Raw genomic sequence first — 22904 nt, 5'->3', positions numbered from 1 at the left:
TGATTACCATAGAAAATATTAATTCCGAGTTTGTATTAAGCATGATTTTTTTTAAGAGAAAGTACTGTTAAAGCAAACAAACAGCTAATTCAACTGTAATGTATTGATTTGCTCAAGGTACGCCAAAAGAGGCAGTTACTCCGGAAAATATAAACAAAATCGTAAAATCCTGCTAAATAACTTCAAAGCGAAATCGAGCGAACTAGTTAAGACCTTGGGCATCTCAAAGGAACGCGTTGGTTATATTTTTCGTTAATGTTTACACATGAAGAGCTATTTGCGCGATTCTTAATAACCCAAAAGACTAACGTGTCAACGAGGGAAATCTTGCATTATTTACCCGCAATAGAATGAAATTTAGAATAGAATGAAACAAAATATGTATCTACCTCAGTCTAATTAGTAGTCGGCAGAGTTACGTGTGCCTAATGAAAGTAGTTTTAAGAACCCAAAAACGCAACAATCAACCGGTAAAGTGTTGGCCGGTATATCTTGGAATTTGCAAGGCATATTTTCATCAAATATTGAAAAAGGCAAGATTTCCCCTTCATTCTACCACTTTTTTATAGTAGACTGAAGGGAAACCTTGACTATTTTCAGTATTTAGTTCTATTCTACTAAAACGCTCAATAACAAGTCATAAATATATCCCTGTTGTGTTCTTATAAATAGTCAAATGCGAATAGCATGATTGTATAGAAAGAAGTACTTACATTTTATAAGCAATCTGTGAAGATTTTGCAATTAAATTTGATGATACGTTGCTATGTGACATGTGAAGCAAGCGTTGTGTAACTTTGTTGAATAGATGCTTAAAATCAAGTTAATGCATCAATGCAGAAGTGACTCGCCAATCTTAACGAAATTGAAACTTATTCAATGATTGGGCTGTTAAAGAGCTATTAGCATTTAGTTCATCAAGAGATTTCTTCAAAACCAAGCCAAGCAAAAGTCTACGCGTTCGCAGCACAAAGCATGAGAAAAACAGCGGCAGAGAGACCTATGAATTATTACGTGTTACATGCATAGTTTTTCCCACCCCATTTCACATCATCTATAGCACATCTTGCAACAAACTCAAGTTTAGCGCTAAAAAAAAACTTATACTTTACAATGGGCCCGCTAAATACTGAACGATTCGTACACGGAACTATTGAAATAGTGTATCTTGCAAATTACATTGAGCAAAAACTATATTTCACGAGTAAAATTGACACTTCCGAAGAGTAGTACCCGATAAAAAAATATACCTACCTAAAGGGGCGTTGAATAAGGCAATTCACGGGTGACGTTTCTTCGCTTGTACGTTCGTTATTGTTGCACGACCAAAACCGAAATCTTTCTATGTCGACAATAATATCAAAAGTGATTTGTTATTGTTGTATTTAGGATTGGCTCTCGCGATACTAGAGCTACCGATCGGATATCATTATTGTTTTTCACGCTTCTGGATCCAAATTGCATCCAAGTTGCGACCGATCGTACATAGGTACATAAAGCTGTCAAAAGTTGAAAAAAGAGATCGCAGCTGTCTCGTGGATTGCCTTATTGCAATCAAAAGTACACCATGAGTTTTAAGTATTAACCAGCTTTTGAAAATTCTTGATGGAATCTATAAGAAAGACTAGTATCAGACGAAGAGCGATTTGAGTTGCAGATGAAGACTAATTTGGTCATTTGGCCCTTCCTTAATTTTCCAGTTAACTTTAAGATCCTTTTTATTGATAGTTGATATAAATAATAAGGCCGTCAAAAATTCTATTTTTATTTTATGTCATTGCCACCTTCAGAAATGTTGGAAATTGAAAGGGAAGAAAGAACATTTCAAGCCGCTATTATTACTAGTTTTTCGACAATTTATATGCTCAATTTAGCAACACATGCTGCATAAAGTGTACATTTTTGCTCGTTTCACAATGCACTTGTCGTGTTATATTCCAACATCCATTTGCATACATACATATTTTCATTGAAAATGTCCGTTTTTATACTCAATGTTATTTATTCATACTCGAGATACAAAAAAAAATAATATTTGAATCGGCCTTATATGAGATATCAGTCTAAAAAAGATAACCAACTAAAACTGCCGAACATTCAAATTATTATTGTGGTTTGAGTTTCTCGATATTTCCGTTCACTCGTTTGTGTTGACGTCTATTAAAATTTATGTCTAGTGTGAAGACATTTCGCATGAAATTAATTTTAAATCAATTATCGTCAAATGGTTCAAACCAGGTGCTGTATCTCGAACATGCTCAATTGAATATCATTTTTAGTTGAGTCAATTCAAAACCCTAATGTCCATTTTCGTCAGATCAACTAACATATGGGTATAAAAGTTAATGACACATTCTCAGTGGTTCTACACTATGAGGTCGTTTTATAAAGTTGTTTTTTCAATTGTATATTTATTTTTTTATAATACTTTACACCAGGAACTATCAAAGAATGATAAAGCCATTTCTGTAACCAATAAATAGAAGTGTGACTGACGGTTTTGAGTTAATATCAAAAATAAATGGAAAAAGTTGTTTATTAAAACTATATATTTCCGACATTGCCTACATGACATAAGTGAATGAATATTCAAAACCTTTACACTAGTTTTTAGTGGGATATAATGCAGATTTATGATTACTCAACGATTTTTTGAAATTTTGTCACCAAATCTAGGGGGTTAACTTTCATCAAAATCAAGTGTCTCTTCACGAAAAAGGCATATTTTTTCAGTTCAACAAAAAACTAACAAACCGAAAAAGCGAAACTTTGGATTTTCTTGGTATTCAAAATACGTATTCAAAACACTTTGAATGAAGTCGTTTGGTTTAGTAGGATCAAAGTTACGAGGTAAAATTTGCGTTTTCCCGTCACGAAAATGTTGGTATTTTTTATTGATTGAAAACAGGCAAATTACGCTAAGTTCCTAGGAGAAAGACGAAGTATGCCTTGGCGATATAACAAAACTTACCGCCCTAAAAAATACGCTAAAACCTACAAAGAATGGTTAGTTTGAAAACTCATAAATTTGCGTTACGTAATCAATAGACGCTGCCTAAAATATATACAAACAATATTTAAAAGTCTTCAACTATTTTTTTTGGCACGGAGAATTATTGGAACACATGTCACAAGCACATTTTGATTATGATTACATATTTGCGTGTTTGAGTGTATGTATGTATGTGTCTGCGCGTGCACCTGACTAAATGCACACCATGCTCTTTGAGTTGTTCTATCCCATGTGTTAAGCTTTGATTCAAATTGTCTCTTTCGACAGAAAAGGTCTACCTTATAAAACACATGTAAATTCCATTTTGTAATCCATATCACAAACGTGAACAAACGAGAAAAAAACGCATCTGAGAGTGAGTTTAGTTTTAGTAAGAAAGGCAATACAGACGATTCATATCCTTTTCTTTTACTTTTACGCTAGTTACAATCGCTAGCTAATATCGCTATATACAATCCAGTACTGCACCACAATTGCAAATGCGTTAACTTTCTATCATGAAAACAATCAATTCTTTTATCGTTTATTTAATCCTAAATGTTGCGTCTGTGTCGGAATAATTTACCAAACTTCTATGTTTAAATACATTTTTCATTTTAGAGGTACAATAAATCGGTTTTTGGTGTGCATATACACGAGTTTTGTAGTAATTATCGACATTTCTTTATTGAAAAGTGATTATTATTTCTGCTTGCGGAACGTAACATGTTTTTCTAAAATCCTCAATAGTATGTAAAATAACCAAAACATGATAATTTTTGACCATTAAATAAATTTGAAAACATATTTTACAATTATTTAATTTCGTGTCTGGACAACGTGAGCAAAAACCCCTTTTTAAAATAGCTAGCGTTGTTCCGTCAGGTTTTGTGAACCTCGATTGAAAATCAAATAAACAAGTATTTGAGTGTACTATTCGACCAATTTGTTCATTTTTTACCCAATAAAAAAACGTAGAAGACCGTCAGGCGAGATTGTGTCTAATTATGATCTGAATGACAATCACATATTACAAGAATTTTCAGATTGTTCAAACTGGCATTGGCGTAACCATGATGTATAAAGACATGGTGTAACGATATGTCAAAAGCACAATCGGCCATATTGGAAAAAAATTGCCAGCGAGTAGGTTTGTTTATAAGCAACTAGGGCATAAAAATTATCGCATCTCATAAGATATCGTTTGGATGCATTTAAATTATAAATATGGCAATGATACATACCTTGCTACCAATATTCATTAATTTAAGAAACAATTCTCAACTTAAAATACCTGAATTTTTAGTATTCAATTACCAAGTTAGTGAGGATATATCAACAAACACGAAAAAGTTACTCGCTGTTGCATAGTGATGCTTTCTTGTGGGATCCGATTTCGGCACTGCTGCAGTAGCTGGAAGAAGCCGACTCATTCTCATTCTGTTTTCATTCTGTTTCGTTTCTGGGAAATATTTGATTTGTGGTGATATGAACCGAAGTCCATAGTTGAAATCACTCACCGGAATCGACGATTTCTTTAATTGCAATCAGGAGAACAAAATTGTAAACGATTCGGGAAAATGTCCGCTTTTGGATTTTGACAGCTGTTTGTTGATGGAATCGAAACGCGCGTCAATGAAGGCAGAGAAAGAAATAAAGAGGTAGGGCAAAATGAGTAAATGCGTATTCAATCACGTTATTATTTCTATTAAATTATTGCCTTGTTGAATTAGATTCCCAACTGTTTTGGTGTCGTCGATGAAAGCAATTATTATTATTTAGAAATTGAAATTATTAATGAAAGAAGTCCTCTAGTGCCAACTGTACAGTTTTGAGCAGCAAAATTAGTAATGGTATGATCAACTCTAGGAAGGGCTACAGAAGGGGGCTATAGCCCCCCTATAGTTACGCCAATGCAAACTGGAAACATATACGTAGTAGATGCTTTTATCATTATGTTATATATGTTCTGTTATTTCATGTCGTTACACCGCGATCCGGAACCTTCGAACAAACAGAATCAAATTCTTTTGCACGGCGGAGCACTTTTCCGAGTCAATGAGAAAACCTTCTTATTCTAGATTAGTTTTGCCATCGCCTCGGAGCATTTGCACAAGTGAAGCATAATCTGAAGCCCTCGTCTAGACTCTTTTGCTTCCTTCTATAATTGTGAATTAAATACAAATGTTGTTTCAAATTTTTCCAAAAACCTTCCTTTTTAAATCTATCGTATAGTTTTTTGGCGTTAAAAAGTGTTTTCAATCATTCAAACAACAGGGCCCTATTGCAAAAACAAGGCTGGCAAAATGTTGTATTGGGGAACGCGATCAAAACTTGGCTGGTGACAGCTGAGTGACATACGAGCTACTCGTCCAAAATGCAGTCGACTCCAGAGGGGATTCACTGCTGTCAAATTTCATATACGTGTGCGTTATCGCAGATCAACTCTGGTCCATGACGTTTGTTGGTCCGTGATGTTTGTAACTATGAACAATAATGGGGGAAAAATCACTACACAACACATTCATGAAAGTTTTCTGCGGTTTCTCGAGTTTTGATAAAAAAACGTTTCAATTCTATAATATTTCACATCGATCATTTTCATGACCAAAAGGAACAAAAACCAAAACAAACGCCATGTTGCCGAACATGTTGGTTACACGATGTTTGACAGATAGATCCCCCCTGGTCGACTCACCATCTGCAATACCAAAAGTTGTCAGACAAGCAACTCGCCGCTCGCTTCGTCTTCTGTGATGGGGGCATAATTTGTGATTATATTTTTTTTGTTTCTTCTGAATTATGGAGCTGTTTGCTTAGCCCCTCTCTGTTTATTGAGTGCATATCTCGCCGCTCTCTGGCTGAATTTTGACGGGATGCTTTTCATTTATGGCTTTAATGGTGGTTTTGGGCAGATTTTTGAAATTATTTTTATTGTTCTTTTGCTAACATTTTTATGTTTAATCACTAAATTAAATCACACAAATTAACTTTTCTCGACTTTCCGGTGCAAACAAAGGTTTGCATGGACAAAGAGGGGGGGGGGATTGGTAAATGTCCACACTTGTCCACAAGGGGGGACGGGAGTTCTTTAATGATAATTTTCGTGTCCACGTGAAATGTGGACGGCCCCTTATGTAGATTGATGGTTACACAACGTCAGAACGGTTTGTTTGATCGGTTTGACGTCTTCGGTAAGGTGGTAAAATGAGTTAATTGTTAGTTCTTTTTTTCTTTAAAAAGTTGTTTCAACTTAGAGAAATAAAAAATTGAAAAGTTGAGAATTTTCAAAAAAAATACATTATTTTTTTAATATTTTTCTATCGTGCATATTTGTTTAGAAAAAACAAAATTATTATCCACAACTTATTCGAAGATATTACACCGATCGAACAAATCGTTCTGGCTTTAAAAACATTTGTGTTTATCTTATGAAATTGCTCTAAAGAGAGCAATAAATTGTGCGGAATAAGTTGTCTCTCTTCTCCAAAATGAGTTCAAATTGAACCGTAGACCTGCGCTAAAAAAAACAGTTAGTCCTACGTTGGCGGGTCGTTTTCGACCCAAGAGTATTTTGAATGGTAACCCATGGAGGAATTGATGCAATATCGGAAATACATATTTTTCGAATCGTTTTCTCCTGCAAACTTCACAGATTCTTTATTTTCTATTGCGACTTCGGAAACACATTCGTTATTACTACCAGCTAAAAAGTCTTCATCACTCAATTTTTCTGAGATACGACTAATTTCTTCATTGGATATTTGTTTTTCAACCGACTCGACATTTCAAGGAAATATTTTTTTCCTCGTTCGAAATAATTTAATTAATAATCATTCTACAAGTGTAAACAGCAAAATTACAATGAACTATGGAATGTCATATTCATGAAAATCGCACTGCAATATGACGGGTAGGAAACGACCCAGTCTAACCGAAAAGCCTCAAGTACAAATATTACTACTACCATCCAGTACAAACTATCTGAAGAGAGTTTTTTTAGTTGCGTTAATGTTCAATCAAAGAAGTTTCAGGCAAATATCATAACCGGTTCTGAAAATAACGATCCCCACAAAAAATTGGGTTGGAAATCCCAATGCAGGTCTACGGGTAAATGACGTATATTCGTATATTCGTAACAGTGTAAATGATTTATTTATTTATTTTTGCATTTCTCCTAGAAAGGAATAGCAATCACTTACAAAAACGAAAGTATAAAAGTGCTCCAAAAGGCCTAATGGCATATATCACTCGACTCAGCTCGACGAGCTGAAAACTTTCTGTATGTGTGTGTGTGTGTATGTTCAGATTTTTATTCTCACTCACTTTTCTCAGAGATGGCTGGACCGGTTTTCATGAAATTAATCGCAAATAAAAGGTCTGTCCCAGAAGACCCTATTCAATTTTATTGTAATCGATTTTCTAGTTTGGAGGTTATGAATCAAAACGAAATTATCATGAAACATCATTATCTCAGAAACTACACAACCGATTTGAACAAAATTGGTTTTAAAATTGGTTCCAAATTCATTGATTCTTTGCGATGTGTTTGAAGTCTGCAAATGCAGGACGAATCGGCCATAGGATATGATCAAAGTCAAATAACATCGTTTAAAATGATTGGTTTTATCGAAATGACAACATCCTCGACTTTTGGCTTCTGTACATCGTCTTAATTCTGAATACATTCAAATTGGGTGGTATTCGGTCATTTTCAGCAGATTTTCTTGCATCAAACTGACACCGGAAATACCCATATTGGGAGGTATTCAGTTATTTTGGTTGTTTTCCAGAAACTAAAAGGGGTCGTCTTTAAATTCGAAACGGTGTCCAGGGTCAATGTTTGGTTTCTGTGCATCATCTCGATAACAGAAAATCCATATATATCCATATTGAGTATTATTCGGTCATTTTCGACTGTTTCTTAGAAGTTGCCATTTAGCAATTCAAAATGGTGCCTGAGGACTCTTGTTAGCTCATCGCAGAATCTAAAATGAGGTCTGTGGTCGATTTCAGCTGCTGTGTATCATTCTAGATCCGGAAATACTCATGTTAGACGGAAATCGGCCATTTTTGGCTGTTTTCCAGAAACCAGAATTTGCCATCCTTCAATTCATAATGGTGTCTGAGGTCAATTTTTAGCTTCTTGCAACATCCTGGCTCCGGAGATACTCATGTTGGGTGGTATTTGGTCACTTTTTGTCATCTGGGCGTAATTCTGGTTTCGAAAACATTAATATTGATTGGTATTTGGTCATTTCCGGCTGTTTGGGAGACACCGGAAATCACCATCTTAAAATTTAAGATTGTGTCTGATCACATTGTTTTGTTATTGTTATTGATTGTTAGCTTCTGTGCATCTTTCTGGTTCCGGAGATACTGATATTTAATGGGAATCGTCCACTTCAGACTGTTTTCCAGAAACCGTAAGTTGCCATCGTACGATTCAAAATGTTGTCGGAAGGCGATTTGTGGCTCCAGTGCATCATTATGGTTCCGGAAATACCCATATTGGGTGGTATTTGGTCATTTGCCGCTGTTTTTCCTTAATCGGAAGCCGCCATGTTGGATTTCATGGAACATATTTGTTACCACCAAAACATTCACCTACCAAATATGGTTCCATTTAGTTGATTAGTTCGCGAGATGTGCAGAAATTTGTGCAGAACCATGTGCTTCCAGAAGAGGGAAGGGCGTCGAACCATTATGGACATATTTGTTACCTCTAGAAACATTCACATACCAAATTTGGTTGTATTTTCTTGATTGGTTCTTGAGCTGTGCGAAATTTGTATTTCATTTGTATGGAACCCCTCCCTTCCATAAGAAGGAAGATTGTCAAAACAATATGGACATATTTTTACCACTAAAGATATTTACCTGCCAGATTTGGTTCCATTTAGTTGATTAGTTCTCGAGATGTGCAGAAATTTATGTTTCATTTGTATGGCACCCCTCCCTTCAGAAGAGGGAGGATCTCAAACTATTATAGAAACCTTTATCGGCACCAAAAACCCCTACATACAAATTTTCACGTCGATTGGTTCGGTAGTTTTCGAGCCTACCTGGATCAGACAGACGGACAGACAGACCGGACTGCATTTTGATATATATAGATTACAATATCAATATTTTAGAACCTTAAGGGTGAATATACATTTATTGGATTGAAGCGTTCATATAAATCTATTTTTACAAATAAATGTGTGAATGAGAAAGGCCGGGTCTGACTGCAAGGTGGATTAATTTAGGTTTTTTATTATTATTTTTTTTTTTTTATTCTCGCTTATTTTCCGTCGGTCTAGTTCCGCCACTGTTGTGGCCAATTACCGACGCCCAGGGAGGCGACTCCACACCCAGGACCCTAACTCACGACCCGTTTATTAACGGACCGGCGCCAACGGCTTTACTTCCTCATGCGATGGAAGGCGTGATCCCAGAGATTTTTCGCCTCAGAAAATCTCCCGGTGTCGGCTAGGATTGAATCTAGACCAGTTGGGTTGGTTGTGAGTGGATCACGCCACCTCACAACCATCGACACCTATGTCGGCGGTGGGATTCGAACCCAGGCGTCAAGCGTGGTTGGCGGAGACGTTACCAACCACACTAGGCCCCCGCTTTTATTATTATTGTTAAACGATAGTTTGTAAAGCATTGATTTTATTTGAGAATTTTAATTTTTATATTCGACTACCAGTTGTGGAATTTCACAGAAAAACGAACCATTTTTGAAATGACAGAAACTTTGCATAGACGTTTCTATGGGCAAAAATGCCATTTTGGTTTTACTTTTTGAAGTACGATTCATTTTCAAGAAGCTTTTCAAAAATGGTATGTTGGGAAGGATTGATGATTACAAATATTTTTAGAGCCAAAACAGTTTATTTGATTGGTGGGGGGCAACACTGATTTATAAGAGCAGAGTCAATCCTGCATCGGCTCTTAAAAAAAAACTAATTTTAGTGGTGTAATCGGGACTACAGAATCAAGTGTGATAGTTAAAGTGAACACTAAAACGATGCTGCCAATGATAAGTATAGTACACAAGCGGGAGGAAGTTTGAAGTGATCTTTTTGTTATTTCCAAAATTGCATTTAATGCATAGAAAGTAACAATCAAAAGGAGCGTCATTTGCTTCCCACATGAAGGCTTGCATGAAAGCTTGTGTACATGTCCGAGTGGACAGATAGTGCTGCTATTTCCACCGTAAATGGAGCAAATCCTTTACAAATAAATGACTGTTTTCTTTTTTGCTTATATTTGAGCCGTTGCGGGACAGAGTGGTCTATGTGCCATCGAGCAAATTTGTCAGGAGAAGCAATTTTCGAAAAATCTCTGAATAAAATTCTGTTCAACGGATTCTTTCAAACAAAATGTTCTAATATAAAAGTTTTGAAGTGGTTTAACACGTGAATACATAAAATTACCTTTTTTTTGGCGAAATAGAGTGATACCAATGTACATATACCACTCTGACTTAATATATATTTCCTGGAATCTTTCGGAACAGAGTGGTCTATGTACAAAAACATAAATAAAAATGACCTTAACTCGTACAAAATGGCTAGTATCACATGTTATATGATGTACATGGCATGCCACATGTAACATGTGACGTGTAACATTGCATGTAACACAACATGTTACATATTACATGATATTTGACATGTCACATTTTTCGTGTTACATTACGTGTAACATGCTACAAATCACGTGTAACATGTTACAGGCCAAGTGACAAGTTACATATCACATATAATATGTTACATGTCACATGTTACATGATGGTATTACCTCGATTTATGTACATAGACCACTCTGTTCCTAAACAGAATGGCCATTCTGTTCCAGATGAAATTTCAACATGGTATAAATCAGCTTTGAAGTTCGGTAATTCGAAATTTTTCTAGTTTCCAAACTTCAGCTTCTTGAGTGTTGCGGTTTAAGTAAAAAACTCATTTTTGAAAAAATGGTCTTTAGACCACTCTGTTCCGCAACGGCTCATTTTTTAGTTTATCGTTAATATTTTTAGTTTATTTTCCAAGTGTTACAATTGCGGAGGTTTTTTTTATTTTTATTCTCGCTTATTTTCCGTCGGTCTAGTTCCGCCACTGTTGTGGCCAATCACCGACGCCCAGGGAGGCGACTCCACACCCAGGACCCTAACTCACGACCCGTTTATTAACGGACCGGCGCCAACGGCTTTACTTCCTCATGCGATGGAAGGCGTGATCCCAGAGATTTTTCGCCTCAGAAAATCTCCCGGTGTCGGCTAGGATTGAATCTAGACCAGCTGGGTTGGTTGTGAGTGGATCACGCCACCTCACAACCATTGACACCTATGTCGGCGGTGGGATTCGAACCCAGGCGTCGAGCGTGGTTGGCGGACCCGTTTATTAACGGACCGGCGCCAACGGCTTTACTTCCTCATGCGATGGAAGGCGTGATCCCAGAGATTTTTCGCCTCAGAAAATCTCCCGGTGTCGGCTAGGATTGAATCTAGACCAGCTGGGTTGGTTGTGAGTGGATCACGCCACCTCACAACCATCGACACCTATGTCGGCGGTGGGATTCGAACCCAGGCGTCGAGCGTGGTTGGCGGAGACGTTACCAACCACACTAGGCCCAATTGCGGAGGTTATCGGTTGACACATTATTTATTACAAGTTTATCAATTTGTCATCGAATTTAAGGTAATATTTTGGTACACACATAGGTTATATTTTAGTACGTATACATGGTAAGTATTATTCATTTTAATATAGAGTTCTCCAGGCGCGTTTGTATTAGTGCGATGTATTCGATTTTTATTTGTTAGCTGTAAGAATTTTTTGTCACCTGTGAGAACTGTCATCTAAAAGAGAAAATAAAAAATTACCGAGTTTGATTCACACTCTCACAAATTTCAATATACAGTTTAAAGCAGGCCGTGTCGTAGTGTTCGTGTGTTTTCACTTGGAGAACTCTATATGGCACTCCTTCAGTCAATAAATATAACATGCTATTAAATACGGGTCAAATTTTTTTATATAAATATATTAAATGAATTGGAAGTCTGAAAATAATATACACTAGAAAAAAAAATTTTTTTTTGAAGGTGAAAGTTAAAAGAAAAAATAAATAATTATCTAGAAAAGCTCAAATTCAGTAATTCTTTTTTTTGTTGTTGAAAACTACGTAACCTTTTGTAGTTTAGGGGCCATCCACGTTCCACAGATTTTTGACGATTTTGACCCCCCCCCTCCGTGGACAACTGCCCATATAAATTTTAAATATTTTGTATGGACCATGGACATTATTTGTTTGAAAGTTACGTGCAATATCATTTAAATTTACGTAGAATGTTGAGAAATTTTTCATCCGAGGCGATGGAGGCAATCTTTTACATGCGATTCGACATAAAGTTTTCTTACTGTGTAGAAAACAAAGGAAAAAAAAATTATAGCGCACTCTCATTTTGTCTGTTGGACTGTTTATTTTAACTTTTTTTTTAAGTCTGAAACATTTTTTGCAAATTTTCGGTTTTAAAATGAAAACATACCGATGGTCCACCAATAGAAAAATCAAAGGAACTCTGCTAGTTTGTGCAAACTTAAGGCCAAATATGCCACTGACACAGAATGCTATTAAACTTAGAAACGCGAATACCCAAAACAATAGTTTAGTGTTTTCTACTGGAAAAGAAAATAGAGCAAACGAATTGCAACTAACACTAGCAGTGTGAAAGGTTTTTGAACAGATGAACAACAAATGGCTATAATTTATATAAAGTAAGACCGCTTAACTTTCAACCAAGTTTTAACGAGCATCATGTAACTTATTGAAAAAGTTAGTTTAAAAAGCATTCTAGAGGTTCAATAAATAACGTGATCAAAATGGTGAAATAATCTAATGACTAATGCTTCTAGCGAATTTGAACACCAGAGCGTTTCAATTATTAATTAGCTTTATTCGACCACTACTTGACTTAGCGTTTGCGATAAAAAATGCAGTCAATTCTACCTTAAAAATTTTATTCTCTTTTTACAGATACGTATTCGATTACTATCTGCAAGTCTTATTAGAAAATAAAATGTTGTCGATCTGCTTAAAACGATTATTAGAGTAAAATCGCATCAACTGACTTCTGGTCGAATATCGACCATTTCTTATTTAAATGAAACTTTTCATACGTATTTACATATATAACTCAAATAAGGTCAATAAAATGAGCCAAGATGCTTATACAGCGTACTATATTAACAGATCAGGAGAGTTCGCTGATAATATCTCACGTTGTATTGCACCATGCATTTTGGTATATTCAACAAAGGTTGTTCATTTCACTGCTATCTAAAACTTTGCTAAGCATGCCTAAGTCATATAAGATGGATAAAATATAGATAAATTTAAGAAACTAATTTAAGGAATCAACAATCGAAAGATACTAAAATCCACCGCAAATTTCGGGCTACTAACGGATACTCTGAATCTCCACAAATTATTAAAGAGCAAACTTTCGGCTTCCAGATGGAATTTGTTGCAAGTGCAGAGGTTTGTAGATTGCTTAGTAATAACATTCTGAAAAAGGGGTTGATTCAACTTAACAATCATTGTATCTCCTATAGATGAAATGTACGCGCTTTAGGGTCTATAGCACTGTTTGTTTTACTATTTTTTCAAACATTGCTGAACATACCCTAGTAATATAATGTGGGTAAAGTATAGAAAAGTCCAAAAAACTAATTTAAGGTTTTTACATTACACTTTCAATCTACTTCACTTTTTATTTCTATCACTGATAGAAAAGTGATAGAATTAGAAAGTGAAATAGATTAAAACTGTAATGTAAAGTGTAAAGATTCTATCAACAGCTCGAATACAAATTAATAATTTTAAAGTACTGCTGTCAAAGGACATCTCATATCTCAGTAAATTGAAGTCATGGTAACTTGAGGTCTTAGGCATACTTAATTGAAATTTCAAGTACTACAATATTGTAGAACACATACTTTCTCAATCGGTTGAAATGAAAAAGTTATTTTTATGAAATACACTTTTATCTTAAAAACAAAATGGCGAATATTCCAGAAGATGAAAAATAAAAATAAAAAAAAAGGTTTCAATGTATTTCAACGTCGGAAAATAATTAAGTTCACGAGTTTCTGCTTTCAAACCACTGTGCGTTAGTTGTTCAGAAAAACTGCCTGAGAATGAGTTGTAGGGAATTAATAATGCCTCATAAAAAAATACACAACAAAAAAAATTATTCTGACTAAAACCAAAATTGAAAAAAACACTATAAAAAAGAGTTGAATTTTTGTAAAGGAACTTTTAAAAGAAGTCCAGGACGGAGAGATAAAATCAAATTGTTTATGGAAGATAATTTTTTAAATAAATTATAATTTCAACATTTTTCAAAATATTTGTAATCTAATGATTTAAAAAAAAAATTAGACAGTCATTTTAAATCTAAAAGGTCTTGGTAGTTAACATTCTACATAAATGTATCGGTTTTTGTTATTTTGAAATTTAGTTCGAAATTTTTTTACTATTAGAAAAATGAACGTTTTCCTTAATTTGCCCTTGGTTCTCAAGAAAAAACCATAAGTTCATTGCAATGTATGATCATTATTATGCAATTCATTTTTTAACAACAAGACGGTTGGACGAACGGTTCTCAAGAAAAGGGTTAAAATGTTTTAAATGATATCTTCATATAATAATCAAATAATAATTTTCGGGTTTTATTATTATAAGAAACTGAATTGATGATCTACAGTCTAAAAAAATACTTAAATCTTAGTCTAAATCTTTAAAAATCATTAGAAGACAAATAATTTGAAAAATGTTGCATTTGTTTCGAAAAATTAATCTTTGATAATAAATTAAATTTGATTTTGATTTCTCCACCCTGGACTTATTTTCAAAGTCCTGTAATAACTTCAAGTTTCCTTAAAAAAAATAAAAAGAATCAACTCTTTTTTAAATTGAAATTTAGTGATCTTTTTTATTTTTGTTAAACTCATTCTCAGACAGTTTTTCTATGCAGCCAACGGTTTCTGAGCTTCAATGCTTTGAACAAAAAATATGCCAAAATGCATACACTCTTTTAGAAACTAACTCATGGGTGTGAAAACATCTCTATTTATGAAAAATGCTCAGTTTGCTAAGCATAGCTCCATTCAAATAAAAAATGGTCGGTGAAATTTTTGCGTATTTCCAAGTCATTTGGGGCGATTTTGCTCGTTAACTGTTAAAATACTTTTTGCTATGGAAAACCAAACTGATATTGTATATAAAAAACAGAGTTTCTTTAACTAAAGCTATAAAAATCTTAGTTCTAACCCCATTTTCTAATGTCATTGAAACAGACTGAATATGGCAAAACAAAAACATTTTCAAAATACATAAAAAAAACAAATCAAGACCACTAAAATCGAGCCAACTTAATATCGCACCAAAAAATTACTTATTCTTTTAATTATTCATTTGCAAAAATATTAACCTGGAACGATGCAGTAAAATAAAAAAAATCCGGCCTGATTATTACTTATACCGCGACCTCAACCGAAAAGTTTGAAAATGTATCAATTTGTTCACTAGATTAGTAGTATTCTTTAGACCAGTAGTGTGCAATACCACGTCTTTTTTATCTATACGTTTGATTGTTCTATAGATCCAGTTTCTATCAATTTATCAAAAGGGTTAGCATAAAAAAAATTCGCAACATTTTTCATAATAAAGTTATTTTTATATCATTTTGTGCTAAATAAACGTATGCTAGAAAGATATAATAATATTTCACTGGAGTCACGTTTTAATCATAAAAACCGCGTAAATTTCAAAATCGGCTCGGAAAAGCCACATAAAAAAACTGCGTAACAAATGGTTTCAGTGTATTATATTTCTACAATCTATGAAAAACGAATGGATCTAATTGTTCGAAGGTTTCTTACATTCAGTGACTAGGATGTGACACTATTTTTATGTGAGAAGAATCAATAATTGATATTCGAGTACAGGGCATAAAAAATAGATAAAGTAAAAAATAAATAAATTTAACCTACCCAATCAGTGGACACTGCAATAATCCGCTATACCATATGTTATTTTTTTACAATCCAGATGTTTGTTTCCAAATGCAGGGAATCAACTACTTCCTGTTGAACTTAAAAACTTTTACTGCATCCAAAAATTCTAACAGAAGCAGTACTCAATATATATCGGATATATCGAAGGAGCGGTTGAAATATTGCGATGACAGATTTTCACGTAGAAAACACTTTTCACTCTGTGGTTACTGTAAAGATCATGCGTTACTTTTTGCTTTACATGTGTATCACATTAAATGCTATATTCACTGTAACAGATTTTCCAGCTACTTTTTCAATGGAGTAGAAAATTATTGAATAATCCGTGCAAGTTGGAATTCACTTTTCTCCACTGTATCCCCTTATAGCACCAACTAAAGAAAATCACCAGCAAATCTTGGCGGCCAACGAACAATTCTACACATTCGAAAAGATACGGATAAAACGATGGAGAGGAACGTCTGCACACTGTCGCAACCAACATCAGAATGTTTCGTTTGAAAAATTACACTGGATAGCTGTTTCAAAACAACTGCCCCGTGCATCGTAAACTATAAAGTTTTAGCCAGACAAATTATGTTTCTCATCTATGATTCTCTCAGTTTTTCGCTCTCAGTATAGCCATGGATTGGGCTATTCATTCATTCGCTCCATTCATTCACCTTTCACAAGTACGGCCGCTTCTAGATATTGTTGAGGATGTTGTAAAGCAGCTCCAAGACCTACAGAGCGAATGCAAAAGATGCATCAGAGCTCCATGTAATGCTGTTTTCCATTTACTACTAGTGAGCCACAGTTTCGCGCTTGCTCCGACAAGTTTGTTAGGAACGTAAAGAACTTGTGACAGACACCGTTTTAAAATGGGAAAAGGCGCAAAACTTTGCCAGTATATACTCATCTATTGAAATGCGGCTTCGCTGAAATTTTTCTACACGCAATGATACAGGGTGAAATGAAGATCAGCACAATGAGCAAAAGGGTATGAAAACAAATAAGATGTACAATGTTTTCGGAGTGTTATATTATTATTATATTTCATATTCTTGAACTCAAGTGTTCTGTTTTTTCTTCCTAATTAAAAGTATTAGTTTTATTTGAGATTTGTAGAGATTCAACTATTCAAAAGGTTTTATTAGAGAAAACACCCTTGTAGAAAATCTGTAACCCAAAATTTAGAAAGACAGTGTTATAACGTTCATTATAAAAAAGTGGTTACGTCACGCAAAATCTTTGAACATGAAATTTTTTGCAGACAAAAAAAATTTGCTGGCCGATTCAAAAAAAACTTTGCTGCTTACTATTTTGTGGTGGTCAAAAGTTACGAATTTCCGTTATACCTATTTACGATTGTATTCAAAGTACAGATTTCTTAAATTTGGGTTTTTTGTTGTAACTTTAAAGGTTTCTGCGAATCCTAGTTCACGATTTTTTCGCTTTCAGTTTATATTTAGTAAAATTTAGTATTTAGTTTTTAGTAAAATAATGGTTTTCTCTAAGCTGAAGTGCATTTCAGATAACATTACTTAATTTAGACTCTTTTCTTCTGCATGAAATTGTTATTTTCGCGAAAATATAAGTTTTCCTCTTCATTCTGTCTATTTTTCTTAAAGAAATCTTCGTCAATTCTTAAATTTCGTTTCGGTGTGCTTCTTAAACACTTCGCTAAATAAATTCATAATAGAAGATGGTAGATTTTATGCCAAAATAGATCAAAATTCTTGGAAGGAAAAAATATATTTTTCAATGTGCTATTATTATTTGCGAAGGCGCGTCCGCATGGTTAACATAAGACCACGTTTGTAGAGTTTTCGAATCAGAACCTTGAATATTAGAATATGCCGCAATACTAAGTTATTTGCAATTATTTTGTTGGATCTCAAAATACATTCAATTAGATTGTTGGTAAATGATTCGTGCATCCGGATCTGCTGAAGTTTGGAAACCTACACTTGAGCCAATAAATATAAAATCTTCATTTGACAGGAACAGAAATCATTCCACAGCAAAACGAAACTTTGAATATCAAACGAAAGTTAGATTGGCATAACTTGGAGCAATAACACCATTCTGATTCAATTTCAAACATTTCAATTTTACGAAAATTGGCATTTATTTTATCTTATAAATATCTGATTCTGATTAAGACCATTCAAATTCAATGAAAAATGACTGCAATATACGTCTAAATAGTTCGAAATAGTATGTGGTGGATATATCAGCTTACCGACAAAAATAAATAATAAATAGTTTTTACAATCATTTGGTTCACACATCAATAGCTCAAAACCTTTGAAGTATGAAACAGATATGAAGTCTTTCAATTCACTATATAACCTTATCACTTTAATTGCCAAAACCGATTCTGAGAATAATTTTATTCGATTTTTTTTTGCTGATGAAATGTTCAGCAAGTCAATCATACTTAATTAACGGATTACAGTAAAGAAAGATAGTTATGTGTCCAAAATCCATCCAACTAGACGACTATCCAACAAAATCGCAACAAAAGCGAAAGAAGCCCAAGTAGACCAACACGAACCGCTCTTACAATTACGAGCGGCCTGGTGGTGATGCTGCAACTAATAGTACAATCACCATGCGCCCGAAGATCCGTCGAATAGCGCAGATGGGCCTCATGGGAAACAGATGAATAAACCCTGCTACCTCTTACTGCAGCTCATGGATTGTTACCGAAGGAAATGGCAAAAACAACGATGAATACCACATAGAAGAGAATCACCATATTTAACGTTGTTGCGAATAGTGTGAGGCTGCCGAATGTACCTCTGTAACCGCTGAATGTTTGGTGGAGGAGGGCATCGCGAGGTCATCCAGCCTTCCAACGCAATAGTTTTTTTTCTCTTTTTAAACTTGAGCAAATGTCAACGAGAGGCAAAGACGCGGGAAAACGAGTTATAAGATGAGTTTTCTATATGGTATGATCGCTAGCTAGATAAACATACGGACGATAGTCGTTTGCGCATAGTTACGGAAATGAATATTTTCCATTGGGATAGGTATTGGAAAAGCGACGGTTCCAGACTAGCGATCATCGTTTCTCCAAACCGGTAATCATCGAGTATTTCGTGTTTCAACTAACCAGGAAAAACTGACTAAGTCTTGCTTATCTAACCGATTATTCGGTAGTTTATGTTTCTATTGAAAAATAAACATGAAAAGAGTTTTGAGTGCGGATTGAGTTTTCTCGGATAAACTTATCATTAACATAATCAGAAAATCCCGGATTGATCCTGGTGCTTTGATGCAGAAACCACTGAAGAAGCACAAAATCTATCAACCATTTATGACAGTTCATTAAAAGCACTCAAAAGGCAAACAAGCTTTTAAAACCTCAACCTTTGTTAGCACAGTATTAAAAGATTGAATTTAGGAAAAAGCCCTTTAAACCTTTAAACATCCGTTACCTTTATGTTAGCGACAAACAATTTTTAATAATACTACAAGGTATACAGCCCTAGGGTTGTATGGAATGGTGACGTGGGACTAAACACTGTAATTGAGGATTTTTTGTTACAAAATATTAAGAGTTTGCTGACAGAATCAATGTGTTTGCTCAGCGACTGTACGTATTTTTATTTTCAGCCTAGAATATGCAGCGAAGTGGACGTGAGTCCTAATCGGATGCCAACATCAAAAACGCTTTCCCGAAGCAAAAAAGGATATCGGTTCTTGATGTGGCGACCAAGTTGTGAAGTTGGGCACCGTGATAACCAACATCCAGTCCTATACTGCTCAGGGGTCGTCCATATTTCACGTGGACAGGAAAATCGTCGTTTTTGACTCCCCCATCTACCTTGTGGACAACTAGGGACATTGACAAAACCGCTCCCCCATTTTTTGTTCACGTTAATATTTTCTTGCAAAAAAATGAAAACCTTTGTTTCTATGGTTTATTTAGTGATTAAACATAAAAAAGTCAGTAAAAGTATAATAGATACTTAGCCCAAATGTTTCAGTTGCAGTTCAATATGTTCTCAGAAAAACAAGAAAATCCCAAAAATAGAGCTTAAGGAAAAGGCCGAGAATTACTATCAAAAATGTATCAAAAAATTTTTAACGTCTCTTAAAGGTAGAAAGAAAGCACACGAAAGATTTTGCGGCAAAACATCCCCAAAATCCAGAAGAAGTCAACATGAATATAACTATAGGTGACTAAAAACACGTCAGGGAAAAAAAACAAACAAGCTAAAAACGCATCGAAGGTAAGAAAAATCGCCAAATCAAAGGAACTGAAAATTTTCCTCGATCCTCTTCTAAACAAAAAAAAATCCAAATTTCCGAATTTAGCCACCCAAAAATGCATGCTTTCTGAAAATTGCTAATTTTTATGTCCCAAAATGACGAAGTTATTTGAAATATTTGTAAAATTGCTTAGATTTCCATCACATATAAAAATGGCAATATCTCAGCCTCCCGCTTTGCAGTAAAAATTTCTGTTTGAGACTGAAAATTTCATTCGTATGCATTTTAAAGAGTTTCATCTAAAAATTATGGGAAATATTCACTTTTTTGCGATGCTTAATTGGCACTGTGAGTCGAATAACTGAATGCGATGCTGAACCAAACCATTTGAAAAATTCAAAAATAACCTGCAAAAATAAAAAAGTCATTTTTTCATAAGTCACGTTTGGGCAACCTAAAAACGATTTATTACAAAGTCGAAATGTACTGCAAAAATACTATAAATAACATTTCAATTTAGGGTTGAGCACCTTGACTTTTTCAACATAGATTTTTTTGGGAGACCCTAATGTTAACAAACAAACGAATAAACAAAAAAATATTAAGTTATTTTGTGGAGCCATTTCTACTGGCTATACTGCCTATAATAGCATATCAGTCCCATCTGGAAAATCATCGAGTTGAGAAAACAGCGCTTGAATATATTTTTCTAGTTTTGTGTATTTCACCTGTTTGAGGTGAGTTATTTTAATTATTTCGTCATAACGTAATGAAATAGACCTCAATCATAACTTCTTCATTAAAGAATTGCCTTTTTCATGAAAATTACGATGAAAAATAAGGAAAAGACTGATATGCGATTATTTAGGCCATCGAGTAGCAAAATAATCGCATACCAGTCTCACTTTCAACCGCTCGGTTTAGGAGTAGTCATATTTTTCTCAAGTATTTTGAATATGGGCAGACGTTTATGGCCGCAGACAGCTTCTAAATATGCTGCATGGAGAATGTCGGAGACGTCCACCCATTACTTACCCCGACCTTAAGGTCGTCGTTGAGAAATCAAAAAAAAAGGTTGAAGTCTTGGATATGCTACTGAATAGTTTCCTTTCTTACGTCTTCAGTGTTTCGCAATACGTGCTAATAAAATTATTCCACATTAGCCCGTGCATTTAGCATATTGGAAAAGTGGTATTGATAAAGGGAAGTTTCCAATCATCACAACAGTGACTTGACGGGAGACGACGGCGATGAAAAGAGGTACAAACTGTTTTTAGCTAAGCAACTAAAAACGATTTCTTCTGAGTTCTGACAATTTCAACTTGAATGATCATTTGAAGTGAGATCATCCACAGGAAATTACCCCTTACAGAAAGCAGCTTTGCTCAAGGCTCTTATTCCTCTGATTGACGAAACCAGTATCATTTCGGGAACGAACTTTCAGAAAAAGTTGCAGTTTCAGTGTCTACTGAAAATTAACTTTTGTGTGGAATTTATTCGATATAACCTTTGCATTTATTATTTATTTGATGATTTTTTAACAGTAAAAAACTTGAAAAACACCACCAAGTATTTATTATATAGGTTGAAGAAAAAAATATGGCCATACTCAGGATAAACATTTAGTGGGACTGATATGCGATTATTATTAAGATGGGTCAAATTGACCTTACATTTTTTTCTAACTTTTCCAAATAAAACATACTTTTTTGTTTCCTTAATCGATAGTAGAGCAAGAAATAGATAGAATCTGATATTTAACTCAAAAACGATGAAAATCCATATGGGACTGGTATGCGATTATAGGCAGTATACAGCAAAAATGTACGTTGTATATAGCACATTTATTGGGCGTCCTTTTTTCACAATTATCAGACAGTTCAATTATGTTTTGTCATCTTTCCTTATGACTCAATTGTGTTCGACACACGTTGTATTTTGACATTTTATATAAAAATTACACAAAACATTGAAGTAATTTGGGAAGCCCGCTTCCCTTGGTCCTTAAGGGTCCTTTCCAAAAAACGAAGAAGCCACAATGAAACTATTCCGAATTTATCTTAAATATAGCTAATAACGATCCAAACAACCAGAATAACTGTAGAATTTCTTTTATAAGCTAGTGTATTTTTTGGCAGAAATCCATTTTTTTATTGAAGAAAAAATTGTGTCCACGTGGACACTTTCCTTTTCCGTGTAACGACCTGCAAGTTGTACACATTATACCGTAAATCAGTGAAAATTCACGACAGAATAAAACACAAAAGATTTAGATTAGGACCCACGAAATCAAACTCAAATCATCTTTATTTGCAGTTTGTTGCTTACGTGTTTGAAATAAAAATTAAAACCTTGCATAACCAACGATAACACTGCAGATCTAAAATAAGTAATGGCTAGGTACAGTTCGTGATTGTTGTTGCTCACTACTTGAAATCTGCTACCAAAAAAGATCTTGCTCGAAAGCGCTACTTTAATCTATCGTATAGCTACAAGCGGAATAAGCCACGTAAAGTCTTCAGAACAAACCATGGTACAGGCACCCATTTAACCCCAACACGCCGGATTGCTCGAATTAAGTATTTAAAAATATAACATTTTTAAAAGTGTGAATTTTGTTGTACAACAAAAATCGG

General features: G+C 34.5%; 1 protein-coding gene across 2 annotated transcripts in view; it reads right to left on the bottom strand.

The window, feature by feature from the left end:
- Positions 1-16562, bottom strand: part of LOC129723993 (uncharacterized) — a 100956-nt gene extending 84394 nt beyond the window's left edge. Inside the window, exons 1-2 of one of the 2 annotated variants that reach the window (XM_055678547.1) lie at positions 16336-16561; positions 16042-16274 (exon numbers count right to left, since the gene is read on the bottom strand). The gene's annotated coding sequence lies outside the window, so the exon portion shown is untranslated. Of the gene's footprint in view, positions 1-16041 lie in introns of both variants that reach the window. The other variant, XM_055678548.1, reaches the window with a different exon arrangement.
- Positions 16563-22904: the final 6342 nt, after the last annotated feature.

Source organism: Wyeomyia smithii, chromosome 2, assembly GCF_029784165.1.
Source record: "Wyeomyia smithii strain HCP4-BCI-WySm-NY-G18 chromosome 2, ASM2978416v1, whole genome shotgun sequence".
In the NCBI taxonomy this organism is placed as follows: Eukaryota; Metazoa; Arthropoda; class Insecta; order Diptera; family Culicidae; genus Wyeomyia; species Wyeomyia smithii.
The sequence above is the reverse complement of the archived record's forward strand: the minus strand, read 5'-3'. Positions and strand labels throughout refer to the sequence as shown.